Source organism: Rhinopithecus bieti, unplaced genomic scaffold (assembly GCF_001698545.2).
Source record: "Rhinopithecus bieti isolate Rb0 unplaced genomic scaffold, ASM169854v2 scaffold_3948, whole genome shotgun sequence".
NCBI lineage: Eukaryota > Metazoa > Chordata > Mammalia > Primates > Cercopithecidae > Rhinopithecus > Rhinopithecus bieti.
The window spans coordinates 2,493,964-2,519,593 of NW_016804646.1; the positions used below are offsets into that span (position 1 = coordinate 2,493,964).

General features: G+C 37.6%; 1 long non-coding RNA gene across 1 annotated transcript in view; it reads right to left on the reverse strand.

Annotated features, from left to right (window-relative positions):
• Positions 1-2,169: 2,169 nt before the first annotated feature.
• Positions 2,170-25,630, reverse strand: part of LOC108527964 (uncharacterized) — a 73,024-nt gene continuing 49,563 nt past the window's right edge. Inside the window, exons 4-5 of the long non-coding RNA XR_001884987.1 lie at positions 16,330-16,465; positions 2,170-2,618 (exon numbers count right to left, since the gene is read on the reverse strand). This is a non-coding gene — a long non-coding RNA (uncharacterized LOC108527964). The remainder of the gene's footprint in view (positions 2,619-16,329; positions 16,466-25,630) is intronic.

The following is a 25,630-nucleotide window of genomic DNA, read 5'->3' on the forward strand; positions in this document are numbered from 1 at the left end:
TCCTTTGCATTGTTCCTCTATAACTGTTCAACACTTGAGATCTGTTGAGAGAAATGCAAGCTACTACTCAAAAGCCTTTATTTCCAGAATATCCATGGTCTTGGTCACTTTCTCCTGGACATGAGCTGAACACCATAATTCCAGCAGGGACAAACAGGAAAGGGACAGTCTCCATAACTTGGATTGATTCTCTTTGGTAAGTGTGTATTAGCAGTTTTAGCCGATCATTTTTTTTTTTTCTTATCATTCCATTTTAATTTCAAAGTAACTTTTCGGTCTTCTTTTTAAGCCAGGACATCTTCAATTGAAAGAGATTTTATGATGACTTTTTGAAACTCAGAGCCTATCAAATTTTGTCTGTACTGTACGGGATTATATTCTAGCATCCACGGTAGTGTTTCCTATCAACTTCGTGTAGTTTATGTATCATATTACAAGTTTTGACAAAAATGGAAAGCAGTTCAAGGATTAAAACAGAACCCCCTGCTTACACAAGCATTTTCCTCTAAGTAAAAAATGACCCTTCAATCTAGACTTTTTGCATCTATTTGTTCAATCTGCTCTTTTAGCAACCTATATGTATGTATTTTTCATTTGGTACACAAGGACATCATGAGGCATGGTGCTGAATGACTTAGTAAAATTAAGATAAATCATAGCAGCAGCAGTATGGAAGTGTAAGTCACATAAATAATTCATGCTGAAAATACTGCATCTTCTAATAGTTGTTGTGGGATTTCCATAGTGAAATTCATATTATAAATATTAAAAGTGTTTCAATTTGCTTAGATTTTGAAAATTTTGGATAGTTTCCCTGACTAGTTACAGAACTGTCCAAAGATACTAGAATTTTCTAATTATGTAACTTGGAATGAGGTAAAATTCATCTGTGTTAAATTGTATGCATATTAAACAAATACTGAAACCTTTTAGGTTTTAATTTTGTTATGAAATTTAAATAGCTGCCTTTAATACCTTCCAGGGATATGTTAATTGCTCTGTGATAAACCTTGTAACTAGTTCATCCTTTGTTTTGCCTCTTTTTCCAAACTCTTGTTCTGTTAATTTCAATAGAGTCTGGGTCTGAAGTCATTTCTGGTTTTATTGGAAAGGGTCAACAGTTTTACACTTTGGGCCTGAGTTTGTTTTTAAATAGCAATTTAAAGTCCTTTACTTCAAATAAATTGCTTCAATATATTGTTGAGTCCTAAGATTCATTCTTGTTTTTCGTATTCATCAGCTACATTTTCATAACCGTAAGAATCTAGAACCATACGGTCCAATATGGTGGTCATTTAAACTAGTTAGATTTAAACTAGTTACAAATAAATATTTAAATTTAAACTAGTTAAGATTAACTAAATTTAAAAATTCAGTCTCTAAGTTGTACTGATCATATGTGAATAGTAGCTACTATATTGAAGATAATATTTACATTAACATAGAAAGTAATATTATAGGCCAGGCGTGGTGGTTCATGCCTGTAATCCCAGCACTTTGGGAGGGTGACGCAGGTGAATCATGTGAGATCAGGAGTTCAAGACCAGCCTGGCCAACATGGTGAAACCCCATCTCTACCAAAAATACAAAAATTAGCCAGGCATGGGGCATATGTTTGTAATCCCAGCTACTTGGGAGGCTAAGGTAGGAGAATCGCTTGAATCCAGGAAGCAGAGGTTGTAGTGAGCCAAGATCATGCCATTGCACTCCAGCCTGGGCAACAAGAGCAAAACTGCATCTCAAAAATAAATAAATAAATAAAGTAGTATTATACAGCACTGATAGTACATTTTGATATGTAGGAATGAATGGACCCAACTCCCATCTTATTTAATTATAAATTAATTGTATCAAATTTTTACCATTGGAGATACAGTAGTCCCCCTCCCACTTATTTGAGGGTAATATATTCCAAGACCCCAGTGTATTCCTGAAACTGCAGATAGTACCAAACACTAGATACACTATGATTTTTCTACACAATAATACACACAGTGAAATTTCATCATGCTCCTCAGAACAGTGTGCCATTTAAAACTTATGAATGTTTTATTTCTTATATTTTCATGTAATGTTTTGGGCCATGGTTAAGTATGGGTAACTGAAACTGCAAAACAAAACTGTAGATAAGGGGATGGAGGACTGCTGCATATTTTTGATCTTCAGTCCTATCCTCTACATAATGCAATGAATGGTATGAAAGCAGAACTGGTTTCAAGTCAGTATCTCCCATCTGTATAGTCCCTTAACCTGTCTGAGTATGACTTTTCTTTAAATAATTAATATTATCTGCCCTGCCTATCTCAAAGGGCTTCCAGCATGCCTCTAGTGTGCTGAATCACAAATAATAAGGAACAGTGATGCAGAAGAGAAAGCTGGAAACAGGTAGACCTGGCACTAGACATACTGCAGGACTCACCAGGGTACTGACTCACAAAGCAGTTAGTTAACAGTACCACTTGACTTTCCAACTGGACCTGGCAAGTTCTTCTTGATTTGTTTTAGAATTTCTTCCTCAAAATGCCTGATCCTTTTCACTAAATAGGCCTCTCCAAGGAGAAGAAATATGGCATTGTGATCTTGAGTGATCCATCTCTGGAGTAGACTCCACTTCGTGCCTATGTGAAAGATAAAGGGAAATCACAGAGTGTTGGAGCCATGCTCAAGTGCATCACTACAAAGCAGGTCTCCTATTTTGTGGTGGGTCCTAACAGTGCCAGTCAGAAATTCACTCACACAACCAGGAGCGATGGCTCACGCCCGTAATCCCAACACTTTGGGAGGCCGAGGCGGGTGCATCACCTGAGGTCAGAAGTTCAAGACCAGCCTGACCAACATGGTGAAATCTTGTCTCTACGAAAAATAAAAAATTAGCAGGCATGGTGGCGCATGCATGTAATCCCAGCTACTCGGGAGGCTGAGGCAGGAGAATTGCTTGAATCCGGGAGGCAGAGGATGCAGTGAGCCAAGATCAGCCATTGCACTTCAGCCTGGGCAACAAGAGCAAAATTCCATTTCAAAAAAATAAAAAAGAAAAGAAAGAAATTCAGCCACACAAATATCCAGAGAAAGTCAAAGGTAGCTAGAAAAGGGGATGGCACTTCTGGAGACACGCGGTTCTCAGAATTACTCAGGCACATCAGACTTGTTTCTCAGATGAAAGATGAGTTCCCATTACTCCACCAAAGGTGGGTTTATCCTCATGATATAATGCCAAGTCGGTCAGAAGTGACTCAAAAATAAGGCTGGGTTTAGGATGTGGCAGAATAAGAAGTGTACTTCTACTTATACATTGGAGAAACCATGGACTCACAAAGAAAATGTGCACTCACAGAGCAATACTCTCAAGAAGTAAACTGTTACTTGAGGTTGTGTTGCAACTTCAGCCCAAGTATAATTTGAGGATCTCCCATCAATTTTTTTTTTTTTTTTTTTTTTTGAGACAGAGTCTCGCTCTGTCGCCCAGGCTGGAGTGCAGTGGCCGCAACTCAGCTCACTGCAAGCTCCGCCTCCCGGGTTTACGCAATTCTCCTGCCTCAGCCTCCCCAGTAGCTGGGGCTACAGGCGCCCGCCACGTCGCCCGGCTAGTTTTTTGTATTTTTTAGTAGAGACGGGGTTTCACCGGGTTAGCCAGGATGGTCTCGATCTCCTGACCTCGTGATCCGCCCGTCTCGGCCTCCCAAAGTGCTGGGATTACAGGCTTGAGCCACCGCGCCCGGCCTCTCCCATCATTTTTTGCTAGCATCAGGAGGCAACAGAGACCCAGAATACAGACTAGCATCAATGACCAGGTAAAACTCCCACTTCTTGATACTTCCCAACTGTGACTTCAGACAAATTTTCTTTCCTTTCAGTGACTCAATTTACTCAACTGTACAATGGAGAAGATAGCTATAGCGCTTATTATAGGATTGCTGAGAAATAATGAGTTAAATGCTTAAAATAATACATGGTTTGGTTGTGCATGCTCCACTTTCCCTCTAAAATACAGGATTTTAATTTGCTGAGCATTTACTATGCATAAGGCATTGTGCCAGAAACTGGTCATATCCAGTTGACTAAACCAGACAGAACACAAAGACTTAGGCCGCTTAGATTCTAGTGACACAAATAGATGGCCTGTTGCAAATCCGTGTGGCACGTGGGCTCTTCAGGTGAAGAGCAATTATGTTTTACTCTTATCAATTGTATAAGAAAAGCAAGTTAGCAAAGACTAAAGAATAAAAACATTTTTCAAGCAAATAGTTACATAAAGTCATGTTGAATTAGGTTTTTTTCTTTGTGTCCTCTTTTACAACTTTTTCCACTTTAGAGACAAGATTTCATGGAATTTTATGGAATATTTTATGGAAAACAATTGGAGAGGCAGAAAATCTAAGCAACATTATATACAAATAACATAAATGCTGATCTGTAACTGTCATTTTTCTTCACACTAAAGCACAGATGCATAAATACATCATTATGTTTGTTTTTTTTTAAATCAGGAACAAAATATATTTATGGTTTTTGCTATTAGTAATTTAGTAAATAGCCATTGCATTTCTATTTTCTATTTTCTACTGGAAAGTTTAGTTTGGCACTGTGGATCCTGACTAAGTGATTCCAATGTAATACACTTCAAAAAGGAAACAAATAGGTTTACTAAGAGAAAAAACGTGTAGTAGGAGAAAAACGGTAGAGTAAGTTATTAACTGTATCACACTGAGAGAAATATTGGAAGTGTCAGTATAAGTTCAATAGAACAACAGGGAGGGATACAAGTAGATGTACAAGTTCTGAGCAAGGCTTGAGGATATGAGAGCTCATGGCCGGATATGAAGATAAGAGAGCTCATGGCACATTCTGGGATCTGTGCAAATGCAATACGCTTTGGAGACATAGATCCGTTTTGGAGAAACTCTGCTCAGCCTTAATGGCTCCAGGTATCAGGGGAGGCAATGTGGAAATCTGCATTTTTATGAAACAACTCATCTGATTCTTATGGATAATAAATACATCTTGCTCTAAAAAGCATGAGGCATGTGGGAACCACAATGGATAAAGAAATAGGAAGATAAATCAAAATTAGTTTTGAATGACTCTTGATACCATCTTGGGAAGATTGGTGTTCTATCCAAAAGCAGGAAGGTGTCATAACAAATCTTTCAGAACTAAAATCATGCACAAAATATAGTTTTTAAAAAGTTCTCATTTGAATGTGGAGAGTGCACTGAAATTTGTGAGTTCCATCAGGAGTAGATTGGGGCAGATCAGGTGGAAGTCATTTAAAGCTTAGGTTAGCTTGGTAGCAATAGAAATGGAGAGAAAAGTTTACCCATTAGAATAAGACAGATGGTGACTTTTGTTGGCTTAAATTGTAGGGGAATAGACTGAAAGTATTTGGTTGTCAATAATGGAGGTGACCCTACATTTTGTTCATTCATATGGATACAGATGCTCCCCAACTTACAGTGGGGCTATGTCCCAATAAACCCATCATATTGACCGAGTGCAGTGGCTCACGCCTGTAATCTCAGAAGTTTGGGAGGCCAAGATGAGTGGATTGCTTGACCTCAGGAGTTCAAGATTAGCCTGGATAACACGGTGAAACCCTGTCTCTACAAAAAATACAAAAGTTAGCCAGGTGTGGTGGTGTGTGCCTGTAGCCCCAGCTACTCAGGAGGCTGAGATGGAACGATCACTTGAGGCCAGCAGTGGAGGCTGCAGTGAGCTGAGATGGGGCCACTGTACTGTAGCCTGGGTGACAAAGCAAGACCTTGTTTCCAAAAAAACAAAAAAGTCATAAGGTGAAAGTATTGTAAGTTAAAAGTGCGCTTAGTACACTTAACCCACTGAACATTACAGCTTAGCCGAGACTACCTTATTAACATGCTCGTGGCACTTATGTTAGCCTGCAGGTGGGCAAAATCATCTAACACAAAGCCTGCTTTATAAAAAAGTGTTGAATAAATTACATGAGTAATTTACAGAATTCTGCACTGAAAGTGAAAAACAGGATGGTTGTGTGGGTACTCAAAATACAATTTCTACTAAACGCATGTCTCTTCTACATCATCATGAAGCCTCAAAATCTTAAGTTTAACTGTCGTAATTCAGAAGCTGTCCATATTTAGTGATTGACACAGGAAAGATATCCATATGTGTTTGTATAACGAGAAATTTATTACTTGATGTTTAACCAAAAAATACCTAGGACATATTTTCTAAAATGATTTTCAAAAAATTATGTTTGTGGATTTTTATGCATATACATGTGTGCACACGTGTGCATATATGTGTGCCTAAATATGCAAATACATATACACACACATATGTATGGCAAAAAATCATTTAGAATTTTAATGAAAAAGATAATTTTACTACGTGACATTTTAGGGTCTATAATATGCTAACATCCTTTACAGAGCTCCAAAAAATTGAACATTTATGATGTTTTCCAAATAGTTTTGAATCTAAAGTCTCCTTGTATCATGTGACCCATTGCAACCCACCTTGGGCAGCACTGAATCAGAATGACCAACTAATTTTTTTATGAACTTCTTTTACTATTGAGACCTGTCAAAGAAATGCACAATAATTCATTCATTAGACAACAAGTTTAGCACATATGTATTTTATACCTATTTTCTTCCAGGTGTTATTACATTATCTGGAGATATAGTAGGAAAGAAAACAAAATAGCATATGACAAAGCAACTGCGAAATTTAACTGGAAGCAGATCGACCACTGTTTGTGTGTCTCTAATTCAAATTTAGGGGACTTGGATTATGATTATTCAGGTAATCCTCAACCAGTGAATCCAGTGAAAGAATTTCTTAATAATAATGCGTGATAAAAACATTTTAATCTCTCGTGACTGATTCACTCACTTCTTCCCACCTGCGAATATGATATTAGCATAGTGTAAGGAAATGTTGTAATTTTCCCAATAGTAAACAACCTGCGATGATTTACGCATCTGTAAATTAAATAATTTTAAAAATCAAACTTGCCATGTAATATAGTGCTATGAGGTTAAAAAAGGTCATTTTCTAAACTCTGACTACTATGACTTGTCCTCTGCTGGTGTATAAATAGAAAAGAGAGACAGCTAGGTCAATTATTAAAATAAAGGCAAGACTAAGTGTCATAGGAGAAAGAAAGTAAAGTGCAGTGGGATAGCTGGTTCAAGACAAGGCAGTAAGCCAAAAGAAACAGAAACCTAGTAGATTAAATTGGAGATATTCAAAGAAATGTATATAAAAATATATATTTATTGTTGAGCAAGTGATATGAGCTAAAGAAGAAATAAAATCAACTAATAAATGTGAAAATGTTTAATCTTCTTAATAAAAATAAATCTGAAACAAAACAGTCCGGGTTCAGAGCAATGCAAATATTGCAGAGTTGTATTAGTCGGGGGTCTCTAGAGAAACAGAGAGAGACAGTGAGATCTATGTTATAAAAACTGACTCACATGATCAAATATTTATATGGTTTTGGAGGCCAAGAGGTACTATAACATGTTGTCTGCAAGCTGGAGACCCAGTAAAGCTGGTGATGTAATTCAGTCTGAGGCCAAAGGCCTAAGAACTGAGGGGTACCTGTGGTTTAAGTCTGTGATTCTGATTTGCTAGTAGGAGCTTCAGTGTCTGAACCCAGAAGAAGAGGAGCAGAGCTCAGGGAGAAAGAAGTTGCCCCTCCTCCCTCTGCTTTTTTATTCTATTTGGGCCCTCAATGGATTGGATGCTTTCCACCCACACTGGTGAGGGCGAATCTTCTTTACTCAGCCTCCTCATTCAAATGCTCATCTCTTCCAGAAAAACCCCCACAGAATCATACAGAAATAATGTTTTACAAGACATCTGTGCATTCCTTAGCCCAGTCAAGTTGACACATAAAATTAACACTCTTAAGAGTATAATTTGGAAATATGTTTCAAGAATTAGAAAAATTATCCAATACTTTGATCCAACAACCCTGTGACATTAGGGTATGCTACTTGCTCCCCAGGTTCTATTCTCCCCTTCACTTGCCCAAAAACCACTAGCACCCCAGTTTAAACTGTGGCCACCCATCCAGAGACTGTATTCCTATGGTTGCATGAGACCTTAATACTAAATGCTGGTCAGTTGGCTGGGAATGGAAATGGCATAAGAAATTTAAGGAACAAACGCTTTGAAAAGAAAGATTTGTGTCCTTCATTCTCTCTTTCCCTGTAGCTTGATGACAAATAAAGCAGTCAACATGGACATTGAGAAGGAAAACTTGGATTATCTCACCTCCCTTAGTCTCCCTGAGACTGCCCTATTATCTGAGAGAGAAATGAATGTTTCATTCATTTAAGCCACTTGTATTGTGTGCATTTTTTACATAAATTTAATCAATACCCTAACTAATGCAACTTCCTTGCAGGTTGAAGAATATATTGAAAGAAAAAAAATAACTAAAAGTATTGGCAACAGCATTAGTATAACAGTAAAATTTGGGGAACTGGGAAAGTTGAATCAAATAATAAAAGAACAGTTAAAAATTGCATTGTTTCCATATAATAAAATGTTAAGAGGTTGAGATTTTTAACATTGAACACATAATTACATAGATAAATGCTCAACATAATATAAAGGGTAATTCAAATAAAACTATACATGATAAGTTATCATTCAACCTTGTTCAAAGGTTCTTGGAAACTGGGACTTTACATAAACTGATGTACAATAAAACCAATTTTTTTCTCATAGTTGTTAGAGCAAAACCATGTTGAAGGAAACAATGTTATTTGCGGACCTTCTGTACATCTTTCACTTAAAGTCACCCTTTCTAAGAACCTATGGTCAACATTAAATGCGGACTTACTGTACTCATTATAAGCCATACTTTATAAAAGAATTATACATGCACTTTACACATGATTTATAAGATTGGAAGATAATCTACTGTGAGTCTATGCCTATTGCTATAACAAAATACCTTAAACTGTATTATTTATAAACAACATAAATGTGTTGCTTAGAGTTCTGGAGGCTGAAAATTCCGAAATCAAGCTGCCAGCAGATGTGGTGTCTGGTGAAGGCCAGCTCCTCATAGGTGCTGCCTTCTTGGTGTGTCTCTTGCATGGCAGAAATGGAGACAGGGCAAGTAGGCTCCCTCAAGCCTTTTGTAAGCCACTAAGGTATTTGTAAGGTGGTTACAAAGGTGCGCAGAGCCCTCATGACCTAATCACTTCCTAAATGTCCCACCTTTTAATACTATGGCATTGAGTATTAGGTTACAACATATGAATTTCCAGGGAACACCAACTTTCAGACCACAGCATTCTCTCCCTGGACCCCCAAAATTCATGTCCTTCTCACACGCAAAATACATTCATTTTATCCCATTAGCCCTGAAAGTCTTAACCTGTTCCAGCACCAACCACAAGTTTAAAGTTCAAAATCTCATCTAAATCAGATATGGGTGAAATTCATGATATAATTCACTCTGAGGCAAATCCTCCTTCAGCTGTGAATCTGTGAAAGCAAGTACATTATGTACTTCCAAAATGGTGGGACAGGCATAGAATAAATATTTTCATTCCAAAGGGAAAAAGTAGGAAGCAAGAAAGGGATAACTAACCCTAAGTAATTCCAAAATCTAATATAGTGAACAATATTAAATCTTAAAGCTTGAGAATAACCTTCTTTGATGATGCTGCCTCCTTTAGGACTTGTTGCAGAAGGGGTTAGGCCCCGAAGGCTGTAGGAAGTCACACCCCATGGCTCCGCTAAGCACTGTCCTCAGGCAGTGAACTCTCTGCAGTGGTCTTGCCTCAGGCCTCCAGTGGGAAATACCCTAGCAGGGAATCTCTGTAGTAGTCCAGGTGCTGTGGTCTTTCTCTGCCTGGGCCCTGAGGCTCTGTGGGAAATTTAAGTGGAATTTAAATTTTGAAATTTAAGTAGAGGCAGCTGCGCCCCCACAGCTGTGCACTCTACACACCAGTGGAGAAGGCATCTTGCAGCCACTGCCAAGGTTTATCGCCTATGCTCTCTCGAAGGGCTGCCACTGCACACCGTGCTGCACCTGGGCTCATGGCAGCTACATGTGGCGCAAGAGAGAAGTGCTGCTCTGGAATTCCACGAGCAGAGTCTTGGGTGAGGTCTCCAGGGCTGAAGGTTCCTCTTTTGACATTGCCCTGTTCCCCAGACCTTGACCCTCTGGGCCTATGATGGAAATGGTAGTGCTGATAATCTCCAAAATGCCTTTGGGGTCATTCTTCTCCAATTTATTGATGAATAACACCTGGCTTCCAATGATTCATTCTAATCTCCTTGTCAAATAATTGCTTGGCCACACCTTTGGTGTTCTCCACCAAACACACTTTTTCATCCTTTATTACATGGCCAGGCTAAGAATTTTTTTAATGTTTAAATTAAGATTTAAAGAGTAATCTTATGATTATAAATTTCATCTTTATTTCTGTCTTCTCACATTTTACCATAAGCATCAAGAGAAGCTATACTGCACCATCAACATTTTGCCTAAATATTTCGTCCACCAAATAACTGACTTCATTGCTCATCAGGTCCTCCTTCCACAAAACACTAGAACACAAACACAATTAAGCCAAGTATTTTGCCACTTTATAAAGAGGACCTTTCCTCCAGTTTCCTATAACATGTTCCTTATTTATCTCATCAGAATGGCCTTTACCATCCATATCTTTACCAACATCCTGATCAGGACCACTTAGGTAATCCCTAAGAAGACTGAACCTGTCTTTACACCAGGGAGTCCAATCTTTTGGCTTTCCTGGGCCACCTTGGAAGAAAAAGAATTCTCTTGGGCCACGCATAAAATACACTAACACTAACGATAGATGATTAGCTAAAAATAAATTCCCAAAAAATCTCATAATGTTTTAAGAAAGTTTACAAATTTATCTTGGGCCACATTCAAAGCCATCCTGGGCCACATGTGGCCAGCAGGCTGTGCGTTCAACAAGCTTGTTCTACACCCTCATCTTCTTCTGAGCTCCCACTAGAATCACCCTTTACAGTTTCTTCACAACAATATGGGCTTGTCCCAGCATGCACTTCAAAACTCTTCCAGTATCTACCTATTACCCAACTCTAAAGCCACTTCCACATTTTTAGGAACATATTACAGCAGCACCCCACTCTTGGTACCAATTTCTATCAGAGTCTGTTCCTGCTGCTGTAACAAAATACCTTAGACTGTATAATTTATAAACAACAGAAATTTATTGCTCACTGTTCTGGAGGCTAGTAAGTTCAAGATTAAGGCACTAGCTGATTTGGTGTCTGGTGAGGGCCTCTTCCTCACCAGCACCTTGCTTCTGCATCCTCATATAAATGGTAAAGAAGAGGGGTATGAAGGCTGTGTCATCTAATGAAAGGAAGGGGAAGGAACAAGCAGATTCCCTCAAGTGTTTTGTAAGGAACGCTAATTCCATTTGTGAGGGCAGAGCCCTCATTACCTAATTACCAAATGCCCCATCTCTTAACACTATTGCATGGAGTATCAGGTTCCAACATACGAGTTTTCGGGGGACAAAAACATTCAGCTATAGAACCTGCCAAAATACTAAAACGGATTAGTCGTAGGTGATGGGATACTGGCATCTTTATCTTTCTATTCATTCTTCTCTTTATTTTCTATATTTCTTTGAATAAACTTGCATTTTTTTTTTTTTTTGAGACGGAGTCTCGCTCTGTTGCCGGGGCTGGAGTGCAGTGGCCCGATCTCAGCTCACTGCAAGCTCCGCCTCCCGGGTTCACGCCATTCTCCTGCCTCGGCCTCCCAAGTAGCTGGGACTACAGGCACCTGCCACCTCGCCCGGCTAGTTTTTTGTATTTTTTTAGTAGAGACGGGGTTTCACTGGGTTAGCCAAGATGGTCTCGATCTCCTGACTAAACTTGCATTTTTTTATAATCAATAATAGAGTTCTTATAGTCTTTATATCTTATAGTTAATAAAATGCAAAGGATACAAATAATATGCTTAAGAACTAGCCCAAGGGAACTGGTTAAGGGAGTGAACTATTTTTGTTTAGTTAAATATCAGAATTGGCCATGAGCTGGATGCACTGGGATTGAGAGGAAGAGAAATTGAAACCACTGTGCATAATAAGTGGCCAGGACCTGGTGGATTTGGGAGTTGACAGGTCTTGGGAAGTAACAGGAGGAGATCCAAAAAGGAAGAAATGGGAATTAGCCACATGGTGGGAGGCTGGGTCTGTAGTGAGGAGCAATGAGCAACTTATTTCAAGCATGAAGCAAAAAAAGACATCTGGGATGCAGGGCCCATTATTACTTGCCATGGTTGTGCTGAGCTGCAGTGCATACCAGCCCATCCCCGGTCAGCTCACCTCTCACAATGGCATAGTTGGCACTTCAGCCACTGCAATGGTGTCCTGCTGCTGACAACTCATGAAAAATGGTCAGTATATACAGGAGATGAAACGCAAAGAGGAAAATTCCATAGACGTAGAAAATCAGAAACACAGATGGCTAGGAGAAATTCAAGTTCTTCCACTCCCCCATCCACTGTCAGCCCCTGCCTGTAATCATGCAAATACGAGAAGGATTTTCCTCTCTCCATCAGAGGATAATGGCAGACTACTTGTAAGGAATAGGCATGGGGCTTACCTACCTTTTAAAGTATGCACTGACCCTGAAAAATGGATTTGGAGACCATCAAGAAATTGATATGTCACAAACAGCTCTTATATATATATCCTCAGCACCAGCTATGAATTAGGTCTTGTGCCAAGGACTGCAGTCACGAAAGGGAAGTGTAAAACATTTTCTCTGAACAAGTTATTTACACACTAGCAAAGCCAATAAATATTACATTCTTAAAATAATTAGGACACATTGAAGTGCTCTGCTTTCACATATAAAGAATGGCTTTTTAGTTGCAGAGGCAAATCTGTAGTACTAACCACCTGGAAACAGGAACAAAAGTGTTTTAAATGCAGCAGAGTACCAGTTACATGAGCTTACTTCAGAATGTATTTCTTGAAAGTCTTAAAATGTAATTTCTTTTTTTAAGGTTACCTACACCTTTCTCTCAATTTAGCTTTCTTTTTGCCACTTCTGGTAATTTGCTCACATGCTGAATTTCTGCTAGAAATATCAGTCTATTCTTTAATTTTCCCTTACACAAGCTGGAGTTGGGAGCTCTTTTACACATTCCCTGTACGCTACAGATGCAAATTACATCCTCCTCTCCACCAAGGTTCTGTGGAGCTCATTGTCAGAGCTGACTTCAGGGAGGCTGGAGCTGAGGAGCCACCTCAGGCTCTCCTGGGCACCTAGCTCAGAGGACGCATCATCCAGGGCCTCTGGAGAGAAGGGGAGGACACTGAGCATTCAGGGCAGCAGTAACACTTAGCCTACTTGATTGCAGCTGTCAACCCTGTGGCAGGTTTCAAATGGAAGGAGACTGATTGTAAGGATAAGGAGGCCTACTTCAAATGGAAAGTCTCTTTTCATTTAAAAATAGTACAGTGTGCGGAAGTGCCGAGCAGCAAAGGGTACTCTCGACTGGTTTATGGGCACATCATCTATTACTCTGCTTCCTTCATTCCTAGATGGTAATAAGAAGAGAAAATGGCATCGATGAAGCAATCCTTTCCATGATAATAGAAACGGTATCTGCGAATGGTTATAAGATTAACTTTCTCGATAGGGAATAGGGAGACAAATTTTGTTATTCTTATTTTATTAAACTTATGTAACATTTTAACCTCTAGTAATTTTTTTAAGTTTGGATAAAATACTTGTTCTATATTAAATTTGCAGAGTAAGAGTGAGTTAATTAATATAATCAGAGACACAGAGAGAGAGCCCTGCCAGCTCTTATTACTCAGGGGCCAGCTAAGTCAGGAAAAAAGTTTCTAAGAAAATTCAATCAAATGTTGCATTCACTAGTTAATTACCTAAAATAGAGTTTCTGAGATGAAAATGAGGCTGTTTCAGTGAAATTTAGCCTCACAGAGAGACAAAAAAAAGACTAAAATAGAAGAATAAAAAAGAAAAATTTATTTTTTCTAAACATTGTGATAGTATCAGCTCAGGGGTTAGATCCAGACAGGGAGTCTTTACAGCTGTCACCAGCTTGCTACCAATTGCTGCATTTAAGTATTTCTATATTTTTTAGAAATTACTATTGAAAAGTAAAGATACAATTTTTCTGGGTATTTACAAAAAGTTCTCCTCTGACGCAGAATATCAGTGTGTCTGGATCCATCGTGATGTGCCTCCAACTCATAACAAGTAATTAACTTATAAAGACAAATATTTGGGAATAATTGATGCATTTTCCTATACATTAGAGCATATTCAGATTTTAAAATTATCTCACATACATGCGGAGAAACTTCCTGAAATGGGAGAAAACAGGTAAAATCAGCACCAGGGTACCCAGGAATTGCCCAGAGCCACTCCCCTCCCACCCCGTGACCCTCCCTAGCTGACATTGTTTATCATTCTACATGTGATACGGACCAAAGGCTTCCTCACAAGTGCTGCTGAAGGAAGAATAGAAGCTGTCATTGCATGTAATTTACTTGTTTTGATACTGACTCTTTTCAAATTATTTTCCCTGCATTCATCTGTAGTGACCACATGGGAAAGCCCTCTGCAAAGGGAAACAGTCATATCCTAAACTTCACACTTTTACTAGCAATCTAGGACACATAAAAGGGTTGCTGAATGGAAAGCCTCTCATTGCTGAAATCCATAGGACATACAAATATTTACTGAATGTGTGATATGCAATGTGTGTTATACAATCTGCTAAGCGCTGGGTGTACTCAGTTTGAGCCAAAAAGATGATCCCTGGCCACTTGCAACACTTTTGGTGTTGTAGTGGAGACAGACCAAAAGAAGCAGGCAGACAAAAATAAAAATATAGCCTAACTAATACATTAGCACACATTCTGATAAGTGTTAATAAAGGAACACAATGGATATGCAGAAGGGAAGGAATTTAGTGGTTTGGGCAAGCTTCTCCAGAAAGTGACTCTTTATAAAGCATGAGTTGTCTGTGAGACAATCAAACGGAGATGTCAAGAATCGAACACACAACTTTGGAATCCTCAACATATAAATATTAACATAAAGTCATATGGACAGGACCACCAAGAGATTAAAAAATAAAGATGGCAGAGAATAGGACCATGATTAAGCTCTATGAAATTTTATCAGTATACGATAGGTAGAGAAATTAGAATTGCCAGGCAACAATGAGAAAAGAACACCGACAAAAGTAAGAGTAAAAACAGGGGACTGTGATTTCATGAAAGCCAAGATAAGATTGGGTTTCTGAGCGGAAGGACTGCTCAGATCAATTCGGCCAAGGGAACAAATTAAAGCCGGTCAGACCACACCATTTGATTGGGTCACATGACGTTGTAGTGATCCTAACAAGAATGGTGTCAGTGGATATGTGTGTGTGTGTGTGTGTGTGTGTGTGTGTGTGTGTATTTGTGTGTGGGAATTGATGGGGTGAGGGTTGAGTAGAGAAAGTAAGCATAGAAAGCCATTTCTGGATGTTTCTGAAAAGGTACAAAACAATGGATCATGGCTGCATATGGACTTGGTCAGAGGGAAAAAGCATTATTTAAGATGGAACATGCCAGAACACATCTGTATGACAGCAATGATTCCATAGAGATGTAGAAACTGATGATGTCAGAAATACAGGGGTGCACTGAAGCTGGAAAGCCCTTTGGGAGTTTGCGGAGATGAGGGTGTGGCACAGCTGCAGGGTTGGATCTCATGTAAGAGGAGTGATGCCTCTCACTTACGGAGTGGCTGAAAGGAAAAGCTTGGTGCAGAGGCTGGGGCCGTGCCAATTTCTAAGTGGAAATATGAGAGAGTTTTCATCTGGTGGCTGCTATTTGTCTACTGAGCTTGTTGGGTTCTGTTGGACTAAGTTTTGAGGCTTGAAGATGTAGTGAGAGACAGCCATTGCAGCCTGTGGGGGCACAGAAAAGTTGAAGCTTATTGGATGTTTGGTGAGCAGAGTTGAGTTCCCACTTCAGATTAGGGGTCATAAATTACAGCCATATTAATTTGCATAAACGCCGAGTTTTCTTCACAACAATATAGATGCCAAAAAAGTGAATGTTTGGTCTTATCAGTAGGCGAAAATCTTTACAAGACAAAAAAGTAAAAAATAAAAAAAGGATTGACAGGAATCTTGCAATTAACCGAAAAGTCAAAATCTACATTTTACAGACAAGAATAAAAAAGAGATATTTTATCTTAAAAGACAAAATAGTAAAAAATAAAAAATGACTGACAGGAATCTTGCAATTAACTGAAAATTCAAAATACCTTTTGCAGACAAAGAATAAAATCAGTATTTTGCAGAAGTTTGTACATCCAATGAATGGCAGAAGTGCATCTGGAACCCGGCTTCAATCTTGCCTTGGGTGCACTGTTCATTTTGGGGACAGGGAGAGGGTCTTATCTATAAAGGAATGGGAGAGAAACAGGGAAACAATATCAGTCATACTTAGTTGTTGGTGGAAAAGACAGTAAAAATTGGATGGAGACACAGGAAAATAAGTGGAAAACTTGAGGCATTTTCTCATAAAACTAAATGAATGAGTCAAAAAGAAGCTGATTCTTAAGACGACTGAAGTAAGTTAAGAAAGGAGCCTTTTCTATAGACTGGACTAGCACATAGCTGAAAGTTCCCCACCCCCCACCCCCGACAGGTCTCATGTAAATTCATCTTTTCCCTTATAAATTGAGCTGAAATAGCAATAGCTGGAATAGCAGTGGGGTACAAAGTTTGATAGTTTTTTCCACTGGATGAACAGAAGAGATTCAGAGAGATTTTATGCACCATGTTTATTCTAAGTATCTCTGGAGCTGAAGTCTACCCAGATTTTTATGCTTCTAAATTCTACTTCAGGAGAAGGCAGAGTAAGTCTGCGGCTTTTAGATATGAGGCCTAAAGTTAACTGATTAGGAATGGCTACAGTGACTGATTTGACCCACTGACTAATCAGCAGGAACAGCAAGTTGAATAATTATTTGTACGGTGCTGTGAACTGAGAAGAAAATCTTCAGGCTGTGCAGAGTTGAATCTACTCAACTCAAGCCTTACACATGCCTAATGGGCCCTCCCTCTTAAATGCCGTGTTCCCACTCAGGAATGAGTCTACAGACACATATGATACCTTCCCCTTCACACCCCACTCCCTACTTCCAGGTGTTCCTTCTTAATTTCACACTTACTGTCATCAGTACCACCTTTCTCCAAGTCTCCCAAATGTGCAACTTTCAAATGTTAGCCATTGTATCCAACACCACTTCCCCAGGGGATTCGCCTAATACCACATTACTTCTTTCTATGTCTTTTTTGCTTAACATTCACCATTTCTTTTTTCTTCCTACAGAAAAACTTTTAATTCATGTCTGCTTAATCATCCAGTTCTCTCCATTCTATCCTACATAGATGGCAATACTGCCATTATTTTTCATTTCATCATGCTACTCGTGTGTCTCAAAAACCCTCAGGATATCCCCAACTACACAGGGTAGAATTGAATTTTCTTAAACTAGAATGTGAGGTCTGCCTACTTCCATTTCCAAACTGGCATTCTGCTATCTCCAAAAAGAATATTCTGATCAGGCCAGACCTGTTTTCCTATCCATAGAACATGCTGTATGCTTTTTCACTTTCATAGTAATGCCTTTCTCCTGGCAGAATTTCCTCTCCTGGTCTTCCCTGTTGACTCAAATCTTACCCAACACTTAAGGCTAGACTCAAGTTCCAATTCCTACGTGAGACCTTTTCTGAACACTACAGTGAATAGAGTCTCTTCTGCCTCTGATTTTTTGTAGCAGATATAGTATGTTTCTTTCATATAATATTTTCTCATCTTATGCTTTTATTAATTTTCATTGTTTGTACAGCTTTTTAAACTAGATTTTGAACTAACTAGTAATTGCAGTTTTATAACTTTCACAGAATTTAATGCACAAGATAAATTTTAAAAGCATGCTCATATTTTGAGAAGCCACAGGAGTTACCCTTTGTAATATATAATTAAGACTGGAGCTTAAGTCTCAACAGGAAAAATAATAGCAAAAACTACAGTCACTTGCAAAAAAAAAAAAAGAAAAGACAGAGATTTTAGAGGAAACTATCTTAAGTGGGTATCTTGAGTGAGATATCAACATGTTAAGTCATTTCTTGATATTGACATTTCTACAGGCTTTTGCTTTTCAGACTTACATTTTCAGTGCATCACAAGAAAGGGTAAGGTCATTTTGTATTTTTCCTGGTAGATCTGAGGGAAAACACTTTACATAAAATATGACTGGAACTTCAGAAATTCTCAAAAAGTTGCAAGGGTAAGTTCATCCAAACTCTCCAAACCAGTACTGTGAGCTAAACATGGCATATGCTATAAAGGAAAACTTTGCAAACTTTTGCAAAAAGTTCAACAGTTGCCACACAAAAAAATACAGGAAAGAGTAAAACTTAGAAAATTGAGAAGATGAATCCAATCATTTTGGACCTTCTGTTTCATGTTAACAATCAGAATGTTTAGCAGAACTCAGCTTTCATAAGTTAATGGAATGTCTCATGGTGATTGTGATGAAAATTACTATATCTATGAGTCTTAATTGTAGTGCACTGGAACTGAATAAATATCCTGCATAATATTATGCTTGAAATGTTATGCACATAGGCTTAATTCATGGGATGTTAAAATCTTACTGAACTAAATCTTGTGTCTGAGAGTTTAAAACAAACTCAGAAACCTCAGGCAGTATATTAATAAATGTTAGCAATATTCTTTCCACAGCTAAGTACAGAGTTTGCTATAATTAATATTTATGATCCTAAATAACTAAAAATTTTGCTTTCTTTTATTTTCCATATGCACTCTGATTTTAAAATATAATTTTAATAATTCTTTCTCTGCTAGGAGACATTCTATGAGCATGTGTTAATTCTCTTCAATTCTGCATCTTATATGAGTTTCTTGACTGTGTTAGTTTGGTTGACTGATGACATACACACATCATGTGTAGTAACCAACCTTTTTCTCATATAGAAGATATGGTGGGGAGAGTTAAAATAGAATTTCTTAAATAACTATAAACATGAAATATCCAAAATTATTTTTATGGATATAGTATTTTAAATAACTAGGAGAAGAGGATATGAAAATATTTGAGTTATTCATAATTAGCTCAAACTGAATTAAATATTTGAAATATAGAATTAAAATGACCATAGCCTCACAGCTTAGACACTTCCAAAAGAGGCCTCACAAATATAAGGCAGCTTGTATAACATATTTAGGAAACATCAAGCTCTTTATAGAAGGTTCTAAAGGGAGGTGGCATGATGCAGATGGAAGTGAATCATCTAATTGATAGTAAATTATAGGGAAAGGACGTCAGAAAGGATGACTGAAAAATCTAAATTTAGCGTGTTCTTCAAATCATTGCTTCAAGTCAGTGCTTCTGCTCCACATTTAACAAATGTGGGAATGAAACCAACATGGCTTCTTAATATTGAGATCTTTTACTTCAACTGCAGCGTATATGGTATGAGACCTTAAAACAATCAGGTTATTGTTTTATTGCTTCCTCTGAGTAAATATTATATTTAGAGCTAGAAATGGAAGTATATCACAAAAGAACCAAGGCATTCCTCATCAACATTCAGCCTTGGCCAAGTTTTGACTACATTTCACCTAACAACTGCAGCATCTAACTTAAGAAGTCAGTAGAAAGTATTTTAAAATCCTTGAAATATTTGCTATCTAATATTTCCCTGCTAGATTTCAGAGATTAACTCCCTACCATCAATAGAAGATACAGGTCAGTATATGGTAGGAAAGAGAAATGCTGGTGTCATTACATAAACACATGCTTGAAGACTTTCTGAGTGCTGAGTCCTCAAAAAATCAAACAAGCAAGCAATACAACAACAACAAAAAAAAACCACTTGAAGAAATACTGTTATTCATCATTTGTAAAGCTTTAGAGATGAACAAAATGTGGTTTGTTTCTGCTGCTTCCAAGTTAATCAGGGGCCTGGTGCTACCACTGCTTTCCAAGGTATCTGTGGATGGCCCTCTGGCCAGGTTCCTGGCACTGTGCTCAAGACATTCTGCTACCCTCAGAAGGCCTTCTATTCCTATAAACAATGATAATATTCCCCTTCTATATTTCAAAAGCATTTATCAGACTTATCAGCCTTCATTTATCTCATAATATTGATCGTAGACCACATATATGTTCTCCATGGTGCCTGGTTTGCCTTTATACTTTCAGAGTGAGTTTTCTTCATACTTCTTGGCTTTTCAAATTTCTCCCACTTCAAGCCCCCCATTACTACATTTTGACTTACATTTACTTGAAAAAATAGAAAACACAATATTTTGCATTGGTCTGAAGATTTGTGTCCCCTCAAAATTCGGTTGGTAAAATCCTAACCCTGGCCGGACGTAATCCCAGCATTTTGGGAGGCCAAGGCAAGTGGATCGCTTGAGCCCAGGAGTTTGAGACCAGCATGACCAACATGGCAAAACCCTGTCTCTACTAAAAACACAAAAATTAGCTGGATGTGATTGCACATGCCTGTAGTCCCAGTTACTTGGGAGGCTGAAGCACAAGAATCGCTTGAGCCCAGAAAGTGGATGTTGCAGTGAGCCGAGAAGGTGCCACTGCACTCCAGCCTGGGTGACAGAGCAAAACCCTGTCTCAAATAATAATAATAATAATAAAAACAAAAATCCTAACCCTCAAGGTGGTGGTATTAGGAGGTAGGGCCTTCAGGAAATAATTAGGTCATGAAAGCAGAGGCTTCATGAATGGAACTGGTGCCCTTACAAAAGAGGCCTGAAGGAGACCCCTTGTATTTTCAACCATGCAAAGACCGAGTAAAAAGCCATACATCGACCACTAAGCAGGTCCTCACTAGACATCAAATTCACCAATGCCTTGATCTTGAACTTTACAGCCTCCAGAACTAGGAGATGTACATTTCTGTTGTTCATGAGCTACACAGTTTATGATATTTTCCTATAGTGGCTTGAAAAGACTGCAATACATCCCTTCATCTTTAAATCAACAAATCATGAATTCATCTGCATCTGAAACTATTTTTTCTTCCATTCCTCTTGGAGCCATGAAGGAATTCTTTCCATTAAAGCTTATCTTTGCAAATGCCCAGTAGATCCCATCCCCTTCATCTGATTAATGTCTTTCTTTCTTTGGTTTCGCACTCTGTTTTATGCATCATCAATTTCTGTCTCTCCTCTAGATGTATTTTCCTCAGTGTACATCATATAGGCTTTAATTTTCCATCTTAAAAACATTAAATAAACAATCTCTCCCTTGAGACTAACATCTGTCAACCTACCTACCTCCTTCTTACAACTAAACTATCCACGTTTGTTATATATACAAACTGATTCTGGTGTTTTACTTCCTATTATTCTGCAACTCATTCCATAAGAGTTCTGTTTATCATTTTTTGCCAGCATGTTACCAAAACAACCTGTTGATCAAACAAAGCTGCATTTATTTTTAACCATGGTAAGAGATCTGACTCACAGTCTTAGTAGCTTCTCACACACACACAAAAAATCAAAGTTGGGATATTTATTGACACTTCGCAGTGTGGTATATTTTAGTCTTTCAATGTGAAAGCTTTGTTAGCATTGAGTAAGTGTCATGATACAATAAGATTTGTGAACACAAGGCAAGGCTTGGGAGTAAGGGGTTCAAGGGTCTTGGTGTGTAATTCATTCTATGTTTCAAGAAATTTATGAAATAAACAATACAGTTACTTGCAACTTTTATCTTTCTGGGAAAAGTTTCCTGGAATAGGAAAGTTATGTTGTTGAAGTGAGTGGATTATTAAGATCATGTAAATGCAGCCAATCAGCTATGTAGAAGGTTTAAATTCTCATCATAATTGCCTTTGTTGAGATCATCATTTGACCAAGCTTAGTGGCTACTTGCTCTCTTCATCCAACGCAACATCTTTACACTCAGTTAAACATTGCCTCTTCAAAATCTTTTCATCTTTGGGCTTTTATGGTGATATATTCTTTTTGTCCTTTTATATCACTTGCTATTTCTTCTCATCTTTTTTCTGGAGTCTTCTCTATCTGATTTCTAAATGTTGGAAATCTTCTGAGTTAAATCATGGGACGACTTATCTCTCCTGTATGCATCCTTTCCTGAGTGACCTTATCTACCTCAATCATTTAAAATAAAGTCTATATGATAATAATGCCCAAATTGATGTCCATAAACCAGGAAAAGCAACTTAATTCTTTACATTCCTTTATTTCCAACCCAGAGGTACTATGGACTTAATATGTTCAATTGCACCCATTCAAATATTTTTCTTCCCCAATTTTTATTATATCAGTACATTTTATTACAATATATTGAGTTGCACAAACCACTGTATTACACCTCTCCAGGGGTGCCATTCACTTTTCATTCTTCTCTTGTGATTGGTAAACAGTACCTTTTGGGTTTTGGCCACTCACCTGGTCTCACATGCTGAGCACCCTTGAGTTTATGCATCTGTCTCTAAATTTATCGCTAAATATTTTGAAAAATATTCTAGCGTTCCAGTATCAAATTCCTTGCTTTTCATTTTCTTCTAATCTATTACAATCAAATTCATATCTTTGCCATTCTATAAACATTGTATGAAAAATTCTGGTAAATATCACCAGTAAATTTCTTCTTGATAAATTCATTAGATACATTTCATTCACTCTCATAGTTAATGAATTTGAATTATTCAGTCCTATTGAAAATTCATTATTTTTTCTATTCCATCTTCCATGTTTGTCTTAAGTATGATGATCTCAAGGGTTTTACCCTCTTCTAGGACAACTGCATGTGTCCTAAGTGTTGGTCTTTGCCCTTTCCTTTTTCTAATACCTCACAGTTTGTCTGAAATACTATTACCTCCCTCAGTTTCAACCATCATCATGCAATGCCTTGAAAAATCTTCATCTCTAGTTGTGAGAGTCTACTGAGCATTAAACCCAATAATTTTAATGTCTTGCTAGATAAACTATCCAATAATTACAAAGACATCACAAACCCCAAATGTCCCAAACAAAATGTCTTACTCTGTGTTGCTATAACAAAATCCCTGAGACAGGGTAATTTATGAAGAGCAGAGATTGATTTCTTATGGTTCCGGAGGCTGGGAAGTCCAAGGTCATTTGGCAAGGGCCTTCTTGCTGCATCATTCCATAAGGGAAAGTCAAGAGCGTGAACATGCGTAAGAGGAGGGGGATGAACTTACTTTTTATAACAAACCACCTCCACAATAAAGGCATTAATCTATTCATGATGACAGAGCCCTCATGATTTTTATCACCTCTCAAAGGTCCCACCAGTCAACAATGTTGCATTGGGGATTAAGGTTCCAACACATTAATTTTGGAGGAAGCACTGAAAACAGCACCAAATTATTTTATTTCCTTCTTGAATTCAAAACTGACTTTATCTCTTGCTGTTCTTATCTTCTACAATGGCATTATCTTTCACCTTGTCTCTTAGTCAGGAAAAGTGATTGATAGTCATTATTAATCAACCCATCTTCTTCCTCAGTTCTCATATCTCAGCAATCATTGAGTCCCATAAAATACGTCAGAATTATTTCAAAGTATTTTCTTCTCCTCTAATGAATTATCAATTCCAATTATTAACTGCTTCATCTCTTGCCTGAGTAATTTTAATCACCTTTAATTAATCTTTTGGATTTTTAGTTAATGCTTTTTCTGGTCAGTTTCTAGTTTACTCAATATTTTATTTTATAAAACACAAATGTCATCGGACTATGACATTTCTCAACTAAAACACTTTTGACAGCTCTCAATATGGGATTTTTCTCTGTCTAATTTTAATGTTCTCCTACAGTTGTATTTCTGACCACTCCTCTCCTTGACACATTTGAAAAAATAGCCATACTTGGGACCATTTTTGGAACTTGGTATATAATTAATGGTTTCATATTGTGTTCACCTTTTTCTTTTCTTCTTCTACACCCTTTTGCCCATTGTTGACTTGATAAATTCCTACCCATTGCTAACAGTTCAAAAAATAGGTGTTCCCTAGGAAGTTATCTTCAACTCATGTAGACATTCTCTTTCTTAATGCATCCATGTAACTTTTTCCTCTATGATGGTACCCATTTCATTGTATTGAAATATTTATTTGCATGCCACTATTCCTTATTGATTGTGAGCTCTTATGCTCACTAATTGGTTTTGTAATTTTTTCACATGAATATATTGGTTTTAATAAATGCAATATCAGTGAATTATTATATAAAAATAGTTAATAGTTAAGAAACAAAAATTCAGAGAGTCACATGGCAGAATGCCCGAAAATCATGCTGGGTGTTATTATAATATTACTGTAAGCAATAGTGAGACATTGAATGTCTTTGAGCAGAAAAATAATCATTGTTGTACCAATTATATATATGATTGATGGGCTGGAAGAGAGAGACGTGGAAAACAGAAAGCCACCTTCATAGATGTGTAAGCAAAAAACTTTTAATCCTTGAAAGTACAAAAGAAAAAACAAATTGCTTCATGGAAAATATTTTTCTAAACACATTCCTATCAGCAACTGAACTACCCAGGTGACTTTTGTGGTCCGGAATGTGCTGTTCCGGTGATAAGCAGAGCGGAATAAATTTATGGCTACATGTATGGGTCACATCCAGGTATGTTTCATTGTCTAAAATTTGCCTTTTACCATGTCAAGCACAGTAGAATAAACAGGCAAACGATTAGTAAAATGCTTCAAGTTTTCTGAGAGCGTCAAAAAAGGCATCTAAATATAACTATGGGTGCATAGTGGGTAGCTGAACACCAAACCACTCATTTTATTCAATGGCTGTTTGCTTACATTTTAAAAGCCAAACTTTAAATGCAAACCAAACAAAAACAAGAAGTCTTAAATATGTACCTCATGATAATCCAAATGTAAGTTTAAAGAGGTACTTTCTGTATGCATCTTTCTGTTCGGAAAGGAGTTAGAGAAATGTACTCAAGTAATAACAGATTGCCAATTTTAGTGTATCTGGAACTGCCATTTATGAAATTCAGATTCTTTATAAAAATATGCTGATTTTTTACTCTCTGTTTAAAATGTGCATCTCTTCTTTTATTGGGGATCCATTACATTTTTCTGAATTCCCTTTGGCTTTGAAACTTAAGATGTGAGTACAATGTTTATGAATGCAGGTATGAGTATAGTAGTTATATAAACTCAAAATCACATTCCTCATTTTACATAGGATGTATACACGAAACACTAGATTCATAGGTATATATTGTTTTAATAGCCTTTACAAATGATGAAGTCCTCACATTAGCTGTTCTTCAGAGAAATAAAGCTATAGGTATAAAATAACTAAAAACCACAGGAGAAGATGTTGATGTTATTACAATCAAATGGGGAAGAATATATTGACAGTGGGCTTGAAGTGAATCCCCTGAAGACCTGCTGGGGGTTTTCAGGCTAGAGATAGATAAGGAGTTAGAAGAGTGAAATAGGAACAATAAGAATTTTTAAAGCATTTTTTGGAAGAAAAGATAATTTTAAC